The 8,978-nt window shown below is 36.7% G+C and overlaps 1 long non-coding RNA gene across 3 annotated transcripts; it reads left to right on the top strand.

The window, feature by feature from the left end:
- Positions 1 to 253: 253 nt before the first annotated feature.
- On the top strand, positions 254 to 7,913 carry LOC139904580 (uncharacterized). Of its 3 annotated transcripts, none has more exons than XR_011778893.1 (9): positions 254 to 387; positions 513 to 624; positions 1,064 to 1,406; positions 1,626 to 1,990; positions 2,103 to 2,200; positions 6,993 to 7,050; positions 7,325 to 7,409; positions 7,485 to 7,622; positions 7,712 to 7,913. It is a non-coding gene; the product is annotated as an uncharacterized lncRNA (long non-coding RNA). The 3 variants fall into 3 exon arrangements; XR_011778894.1 differs by adding an exon at positions 2,927 to 3,008 and having other exon boundaries at positions 1,064 to 1,990; XR_011778892.1 differs by having other exon boundaries at positions 1,064 to 1,990.
- The last annotated feature ends 1,065 nt before the right edge of the window (positions 7,914 to 8,978 follow it).

Here is an 8,978-nt window from a genome sequence, read left to right as displayed (position 1 = left end):
ATTTTGTCAATCTGTATAGTCAAATATATGTAACTGGTAACTTTTGGCTCACTGTAGGCACTTTCAATTTGTTAATGTTAACACTATTGGCTCACTTTAGCCACTCCTAATTTGTTAAAACACCAACGGTATCACGAATCAATTACATGAAAGGCAAACCAAGATGTGCCCGCCGCACCCGTTTATAATCTAGTTGCCACTATTTTTCCTCTAAAATTTTGATGGTGTATTATTTTAACACTTAAAATTTTTGAAAAAAACGCCTTCAAAGTCATTACTCACATTTTAGATCTGAAAAGAAACACCTCCATCTTTCTCTCATATGTAGATCCGAATAAAAACACCTTCAGATATGGAGTTTCCTGTGTTTGCCTCAAAACGATTAAGGTGTTGATTTTTTTCATTCAATTAAAAACACCTCTATTTTAGATCCTTTACATATTCTTTATTAAGTTCCATTTTTCATTTAATTTCATTCAATTTTTATTAAACCCGCCATGATTTGCCTGCAGATGCTCGTGAATCATATGCACAAACCAAACACTGTCACCTTGGACTCATCGATTCCGTTTTGGCTCGTAATAAACCACCTCTCAATATGTTCAATCAAGACCCCCTTTGCCGGTATACTTACTTTCCCCAATTTTGTTCAAACAATCTAGGGCCTACTGAATTAACTTCATTCATATTGACGATTTATGTTATTTTGATGTGTATGGCTGCTTAATGTTAATTGTAAGCTTTCAGTATACTTTTTAAATAAAAACAGGCTTTATGGTTTGCTTTTTAATAAATTTCTAGGGTTAGCGTTTTATCAAAAGGTGTAAACTGTAAAATTAAACAATATTGGAATAGTTAATTAGTGAAGTATGAACTTTCATTTCTTTACTCATCAAAAATGAAATTTTGAGTAATTCTTTTGATCTCTGCCTGCCAGAAATTTAATTTTGCACTTCTTTTTAGGAGTGATGATTTAGTGTATACCACACATTGATACGAGTTTGCTCTTTGAATGTGATTTCAATGTGTGCTTGTTGATTTACTTGTGTTTGGTGTACTGCAGGTCTAAGTTAATCTGCAAGCTAACAGGGCACACAGTAGGGATGAGCAAAAGTGCCGAAAAACCGAAACCGAAACCGAACCGGTACCGTTACCGAAAATCGGTACCGATAGGGATTCAGTTTCGGTTCTTGGTTTTGAGAATTTTCGGTTTCGGTATTTTCGGTATCCGTACCGGTTCTGTACGGTGAAACCGATTTTGGATCCGAATTATGAAAATACATAAACTTCTTCGGTTCTTTCTTATGAAAGCTCATAGCTCGTTTGATTGTAGAACAACCAGCTAGCACATCTTTGATTTGATAATAGCTCGTTTGATTGTAGAACCAAAAGTCTTCAATTGTTTGGTAAAATCTATTCAAAGTACTACGTAATTTCTAACTATTCACCATTCAATTTTGCCTAACAAATGTTTTTCATTTATTTTGGACAACCGTCCAACATTATATATCATATATTATTAAGATTATGTTCTCATTGTGGTTTGTCAACTTGCTATGCGTTTCAATAGCCTGAAATGCAAATTCAGTAGTCATACTTTATTGATTTTGCACATGTTACATAAGGTAATGGACTAATGGTGTTACTGATCACAACGAAGGTGCTAGTTCAAATTCAGTAGACATCTTTCATAATTACTACTTCTTCCTAATTTGCAATATGAAGAAATCTTTCAAATTCAGACAACGAAGGTAGAATTTTTGGTTCCATTCTGTACTATACCGAAAATACCCGTACCGGTACCGTTTTGTAAATTCGGTTCGGTATTCGGTTCTTGGTTTTGAGCAATTTCAGTATTGGTACTTTCGGTTTCGGTTTCGGTACAGTTCGGTACGGTACCTGTACCGATTTCATCCCTAGCACGCAGTCAATAAAAGTGAGGAGCATATATGGAAGCATATCACTGGAAAACGTTTCCTCAACATGCTAGGTCTGTATTTTTATTTATTTCAGTAATATAAATCTGCAAATCCTTGTTAAGAAGTATGACCTCTATTGTTAAACAGAGAAAGAGGTGTAATTTTGTCGTTTTCATTGTCCAGGAACATAAATTGATGTGTGAAGCTTGATACATTTGACTCGACATATAAATTCAGTGTTAAAGGAAACCACTTCCTACTGCTTTCAGGATCAATTCTAGGTATACCTTTTTCATATCTGTTTTTTTGAACTACATTACTTGTTTTTGTTTGTTAAATTAGTTAGGTTTTATGTGTTACTGAGGTTTAAATTAGTGGGCTTTTTTATTATTATTGAAATGAAAAGATGCATTCATTAGAGGGATGCAAGTGGGATAGATTGTACTAGTTTATAAACCATATTAAAATACAGTGTTACTGATAGAATTGATAAATCGAATAGCCGAACAACATGTATAACACATAAGCCAAGAGTCCATCCTTTTCTAAAACCAATTGGTGATAGAGGGACTTCCCCTTAGTCTTATATGCATACATTTGTTTTTGTCCATGACCGATGTGGGATAACTTCCCAACACGCCCCTCACATCGAGTCGTGGAACGGTTGTAGAGATGGCGGCAAGAGAAGAAGAAGAAAGCCTGACTCATCTCTTTGTAGCGACGGCGGCACACACATGGGGGCCTGACTCGGACTCGCTGTAGAACAAACCGTCCACCTTAGCTCTGATACCATGACAGAATTGATAAATCGAATAGCCGAACAACATGTATAACACATAAGCCAAGAGTCCATCCTTTTCCGTAACGTTTTTCTTTTCTTTTACGATGTGGCTTGCTGTGCCGAAGGATCAAGTACCGCTTTGATATGCTACTTTTGTCGACGATAACAATATTATTCAATGCTGCAAATAAGAATTTTTGACAAAATATTCTTTTTTTTTTTCCAGGGTTTGGAACCTAGTCAAGCTAGGCGGCTCAGCCCCACGCCGATTATAAATAATCAAAAAAGATGAAAGAATACGGTGAAGGGTAAAGAAAAATAGGATTTGTTAATTGATACGATTGAAAAGGCGCCACATATGTTGCTCGTGTATGAGTAATTTGGTAATGGGTAACAGAACAAAAATCTTGCGATAGAAAGAAAATAAATAACCACGTTTGCTTTCGATTTGATTCTTCAAAGAGAAAGACAAGGATATAATCGGCGGCTTAGAAAAAAATAACGGTATTTAGGTTTGAGATGGTGGGTAGGGTTTTTGTGATTTGACGGGGTATAGAGGAAACATATTATGATGACCGACTAGGTCGGATCATACCCGCTCTGATACCATGTCAATCAATAGAACCCCGTAGGTTATTATGCTAACAGAACAAAAATCTTGCGATAGAAAGAAAATAAATAACCACGTTTGCTTTCGATTTGATTCTTCAAAGAGAAAGACAAGGATATAATCGGCGGCTTAGAAAAAAATAACGGTATTTAGGTTTGAGATGGTGGGTAGGGTTTTTGTGATTTGACGGGGTATAGAGGAAACAGATTATGATGACCGACTAGGTCGGATCATACCCGCTCTGATACCATGTTAATCAATAGAACAACAACAACAACAACAACATTACCCAATCCAACGAAAGTGGGGTATGGGGGAGGTGAGTGTAGACAATCATTCCTCGTACCTTAGATTAGAAGGAAGTCACTACTCCACCCGCGGGTATAGAACCCGCGCCTAGATAAGGTCGTCCCTCCCTCTACTCTAGCGCAAAAGAGATTGCTTCCTAAAGGACCTCCGGCCCGAAGAGCTCATAAGAACGAAATAGACAGGGCAAATGATACGTACCTGTACGAGTAATGAGCGCCTAGCAAGAAGCAACCATACACAGTAACCATAAAGGGGACACATATAGCAGTAATGCACAACAGTAGGGCAAAGAGCATGAATAAAATAGTGCACATAACCATTTAATTTCAGGTAGACATACAGACAAACAAGATATATACATATACATATACATATACATATACGCACCCACACAGACACACACATCGATGTATATATAATTATATACCACACGAAAGCATGAAAAAAAAAAAAAAAAAAAAACATGCATAAACATAAATACATATAGATACATTCGTAGATATATATACCTAGGTACAGATACAAGACAGACAAACCTACATACACCAATACATGCACTTAGATACATAGATACATATATATAGAGATACAAACATATACATCGGTGCATATATATAGCCTAAAAACATATACATAGATACAAAGGCATATAAACCATGTAGAGGGGTATAAATAGTGTGGTTATTGAATATCTGGTTATAGTTATATATGTAGTTGTATAATAAAAGTAACTAACACAATGAAAAAAAAAAAAAAAAAAAAAAAAAAAAAAAAAAACCTACTCAATAATTCTAATTCTACTCCTCCACAGGCTCCTATCAGAAGTCATGTCCTCCGTCAGTAGGAGCTCTTTCATGTCAAGCTTCAATCTATCCTCCATCCTACGTCTAGGTCTACCCCTTCTCCTTACGCCGCCAACGGCGAGGGTCTCGACTCTCCTAACTGGGCTAAAAGTGGGCGCCTTCTAACATGCCCAAACCATCTAAGTCGTCCTTCCCTAAGTTTGTTGATGATGTTCCCAACTTCCAATTTCTCTCTAAAAACTCCATTTGGTATCATATCTAACATGGTCTTACCACACGTCCATCTAAGCATCCTCATTTCTGCCACCTCCATCCTCCTCTCTTGGGCCTTCGTCATTGGCCAACACTCTGATCCGTACAACATGGCTGGTCTAATTGCTACCTTAAAGAATTTACCTTTCAGTTTAAGTGGGACCTTCTTGTCGCACAACACCCCTTTCGCAGCCCTCCACTTCAACGATCCTACTCGTATACGATGCGTCACATCCTCATCTATCCTTCCCGAAATGTGAAGCATCGAGCCTAAATATCTAAAGGACTCTTGCGGGGGTAGAATCTGATCCCCAATTCTGATATCCACTATATCGTCGTGTTCCTCTTCGCCCCCCTTGAAATCGCATCTAAGGTACTCCGATTTAAGTCTGCTAATCCGTAGGCCATTTGATTCTAAGGCGATCCTCCATTGCTCTAGCCTCCTGTTAAGCTCATCCTGAGAATCCGAAACTAATACAATATCGTCGGCGAAAATCAGGCACCATGGGATGTTGTCTTGTATCCTATGAGTCAACTCGTCTAGGATCAAAGCGAAAAGATAAGGGCTAAGGGCAGATCCCTGATGTAAACCAACCTCTACCGGGAAAAACTCTGTGTTTCCTACCGTCGTACGTACACGAGTCTTCGCCCCCTCGTACATATCTCTAATAGATCTTATATATCTACTTGGGACTCCCCTAGCATTAAGAGTCTTCCAAATCAGCTCACGCGGGACACAGTCATAAGCTTTTTCCAAGTCTAAGAACGCCATGTGTAGGTTCTTTTGCTTTTCCCTATACTTCTCCATAAGGCTTCTAACTATGTGAATCGCTTCCATCGACGAGCGTCCTGGCATGAAGCCGAATTGGTTCTCTGAAACCTTTGTCTCGCGTCTGAGCCTCGTCTCGATCACTCTTTCCCAAAGCTTCATAGTATGACTGAGTAACTTTATGCCTCTATAGTTACTACATAATTGCGCATCTCCCTTGTTCTTGTGAATGGGAATAACCTCACTGAGTCTCCATTCCATAGGCATATTTGCGCTTCTAAACGTCGTGTTGAAAAGGTTTGTCAACCATCTAACCCCGTCACCTCCTAGGCACTTCCACGCCTCAATCGGAATTTGGTCTGGTCCTACTGCTTTGTTTCTCCCCATCTTTCGTAGGGCCAATCTAACTTCCTCCTGATTAATCCTCGTGCAGAAACAGTTGTTTTGAAACTCCTGAACCTCGTGGGGTTCACCGTTCCGCTCTGGTCTTCCCCTACCGAAAAGGGATGCAAAATATTCTTCCCATCTTTTCCTAATAAGGTCTTCTCTCACTATACTTTGCCCTGCTACATCCTTGATATATTTGATGTTACCTAAGTCCCTCCTTCCTCGCTCCCTAGCTTTGGCTATCCTATATATGTCATTAGCTCCCTCTTTAGAGTCTAGTTTTCTATACAAGTCTTCATATGCTTTGTCTTTTGCAATTGCTACGGCCTTCTTAGCTTCTCTTTTAGCTTCTTTATATCTTTCTTCTACCCTAGTTCTCTCTTCAGGTGTCCCTTCTCCAAGAGTAATGAGCTCCCTAAACCTCGTCTGCTTTAACGCGACTTTCGATTGGACATCATCACTAAGCCACCACGACTCTCTTCTACTCTTATGGGCTCTCGATGTCCCTATAGCCACTCCTAAGGTCTCTTTTGCCACATCTCTGATAGTGGACGCCGTAGGTTATTATGCTTTATTGACACACTATTTATAGAGAGTACAAGGTAACCTAGAAACCCTAAACCCACAAACGGGCCGGGCCTAATCTATACTCTTAACACTTCCCCGCAGTTCGAACGGCGAAATCACGAAAGTTCGGACTGGAACAAAACAATAAACAATAAATAAAGACGTAAAAAGAAACTTTTTTTTTTCCTCATTTGTTGCACCGAATAGCCTGATATTCGCCGATAGAGTTGCAGATTTCTTGACAGCTTCTCCTTTTCAGCGATATCAATCAATTTCATACAACAAATTAGAGAGAAAATTGTGTTTTTATTTATTCTTTTTATGTTTAGTGTTTTCTTCCAGTCTCGAGCTTTTGCGATTTCGCCGCTCGGACTGCGAGGAGTGTTAGATGATATATTATAATATGTGTAGCCCAACCCGATTACCTAGTGGACTCGGCCCATTAGGTTAAATTAGGTTTAGGGTTTTCTATGTAATCCTATAAATAGTTGATGAATAAAGCATAATACCGAGGGGTTCTATTCTATAACAGTTACACTAATCCTTTAAGAGTATCCTTTGTTCTAACAAATATTTATTGGTTGTGTTGTATTAGTTGATGGAAGAATATTGATACACATATTCATGGTCGACATTATACATGATCCTTCCAGGTAATACTGGTTAACATGTCACTTTCTTTTTTAGATTATATATTTTAAATTATTTACATTTGATTTTCAATTGTAAAGATCTTGTTCAATAGTAAAGTTTAATTTTACGCCACGCTTGGAGTAATAGATCTTAAAGACTTTCTTTTTTACATGGTGCGATTTTGTGCTTATTGCAAGATTGTAATATCTTGGCAATTACATTGGTTTATGTATTTGTCTTTAGTTTGTTTAGAAAGTTTGTAGTTGTTTAAACGGGTCTTTCTATGCTATGCAGGTGACTGAAGCTTTCGCTTGTGCAATGCTCGAGGCCGCTAACCTAATTCTTGGTATTGACTTCAACAAGAGTAATGAGTGGACTGGTAAATTATTATCCTTAGTGCATTTTCTCTAGCTTTACTTTAGCTGAACATGCTAACTACAGTTTTGGTGTATAGGTTTAAGGTCGTTTAACATAAAAAGTTCTCATCATATTGGAGATGGTTTAAACTTTAAATCCCTATCAAATATTATCGGGAAAACCTTGGCCGCTATTGACGAACATAACTTGATTCCCTTTTATGAATTTGGAGATGGTATGTTCTTAAACTCTTTTTAAACCTTTGATATTATTAATTTTAATAATGTCAATGTTCACGCTAATAGATCAATGACTTGTTTGTAGGTAGTGCCTCAAGATTGAGAAGATTGCATGATGATCCGGGATTTATGATTCATGATTCATGTTTTCGCTGCTATTTATTATCGTCATATGTTACAATACTTTTATGTTTGATTTTTTTGTTACCTTTTTATGTTTACTGCTATTTGAAACATATTATTTAAATTTGTTATTAAATAAATTAAGTTTTGAATGTCAATTTCATTTCCGGAATTTATGTGTTATATTTGTACTATTTACATTATGACCTTTTATATTTATTATGATCCTAATATATGTTTTAGGACCAATTTATAATGTAAATAATTATATTATAGGACCCTAAAAAGGGTATCATCATCTTAGTAAGGATATTAGGACCTTCATTAACAGTCCTAACATGTGCTTTTAGGACCTTTTTTGTGTGTTTTAGGACTATCGAAAGCTCGCAATATAGTATTTAGGACTCTATTCGTGTGGTCCTTAATTATTTTATAAGACCTTATTTATGGGTTTCAAAAAACTTATTTTAGGACCCTATTTGTGTGGTTAATGATATTATAGGACCCTTATTAATGAGTTTCATAAACTTATTAGAACCTTTTTTAAGAATCCTAATATGTTTTTTAGGACCCTTAAATAAAGTCCTTATATGTTTTAAAATATTAGAAGTCCTATTATATGACCCTATAATAAAGTCCTAATATGTTCTTGGGACCCTTCTTAAGCGTCCTTAATGATATTATAGAACCCTTATTCATGAGTTTCATAAACTTTTTTTTTAGCTATTAGGACTCTTTTTAAAGATCCTAATATATTTTTTAGGACCCTTAAATAAAGTTTTTATATGTTTTAAAATATTAGAAGTCACATTATATGACACTATAATAAGGTCCTAACATGTTCATGGGACCCTTTCTAACGGTCCTTAATGATATTATAGGACCCTTATTAATGGGTTTTATAAACTTTTTTCAGCTATTAGGACCCTTTTTAAAGATCCACATATGTTTTTTGGGACCCTTAAATAAAGTACTTATATGTTTTGAAATATTAGATGTCGCATTATATGACCCCTAGAATAAGGTCTATGTTCATGGGACATTTCGTAAGGGTTCTTAAACATTTTTTAAAATCCTTTTCTAATAAGGTCCTAAAATGTTGTTAGGACCCTTATTAGGCTATTGGGACGCCACTGTGGGAGGACCAATTCGTTAATGGTCCTATCAGCTCAAATGTCCTATTAGAGTACATAATAGGACTTTTGTGGTGGTCCTATAAGGCCGTTTTT

The sequence above is a fragment of the Rutidosis leptorrhynchoides genome, chromosome 4 (genome assembly GCF_046630445.1).
Source record: "Rutidosis leptorrhynchoides isolate AG116_Rl617_1_P2 chromosome 4, CSIRO_AGI_Rlap_v1, whole genome shotgun sequence".
In the NCBI taxonomy this organism is placed as follows: Eukaryota; Viridiplantae; Streptophyta; class Magnoliopsida; order Asterales; family Asteraceae; genus Rutidosis; species Rutidosis leptorrhynchoides.
This window is presented reverse-complemented; position numbering and strand designations above follow the sequence as displayed.